This window comes from Nannospalax galili, unplaced genomic scaffold (assembly GCF_000622305.1).
Source record: "Nannospalax galili isolate Female #2095 unplaced genomic scaffold, S.galili_v1.0 scaffold24, whole genome shotgun sequence".
Classification (NCBI taxonomy): domain Eukaryota; kingdom Metazoa; phylum Chordata; class Mammalia; order Rodentia; family Spalacidae; genus Nannospalax; species Nannospalax galili.
The window spans coordinates 2,314,065-2,315,019 of NW_008352654.1; positions in this window are offsets into that span (position 1 = coordinate 2,314,065).

Below are 955 nucleotides of genomic sequence, written 5' to 3' on the forward strand. Positions count from 1 at the left end.
CTTCAGAGTCCATATGTACACCTTAAGGCTACATAACAAGAATTCCAGACAGGCAATACCTTCTTTTGAGTTGTTGGCCAGGGTGGCCAAAGGGACTCCCAGATAGTTACCCAGCATAGAACTGGGAAAATGAACAGCAGACCCCAATCTTATCTAAAGGAATATTGACAACTGATTACTGCTAGATGAGCAACAGCTGACCATCCTAAAACAAAGACCTCTAGACAGGCTGACTAGATTCACAAGAAGGGCAAGTAGTGGGGAATGGCTGGGGGTACCGATAACACAGCAGACAGTAACTGAGATATCAGAGTATAAGGGCTCTAGTGGGGGGAGGGAGGCTATGGAAGGGTGCCATCTGGGAAGTGGGTGTATAGTCGAATGAGATGGTATGGGATGTTCTGTGTGATATACACATACACAAAACAAAATCAACAAATTTTTTAAAATTTACTATATTTGAGGAGGAAGTATGGAAAGTTACATCATGCTAATTAGTAGAGGTGATAAACAATACCATTGAAATCTGCCCGATGATTTCATAGACATACACAGGCACCAAGGATCCAAGTGCAACCAATTATGACTAGTAACAATCAGATACATACAGATTAGAGATGCAAGCGCCAACATCTCAGTGTTAGTAGCAAAAACAATGATTCTTTCTGCAAGGAACAATATATTCTAAAATGAAATGGAGATCTTTTTTTTAAAGGTTAAAAACTCATCCAATTTTATGTCTTATGGGGCTTATATTGAGTTCAATAATATATAACTATATTAATTCAACTGTGAACCTAGAAACTTGCACCCACTTGTGAAAGAGATGTACTCTTGCTCTGGAGTGTGTTACTGAATATGTTAAAGCTGTAGTGAAAAGTTTCTAATCATGTAGTTATTAAAAATTTTTCACTACAGCTTTAAAATATTCAATAACACACTCCAAAGCAGAACT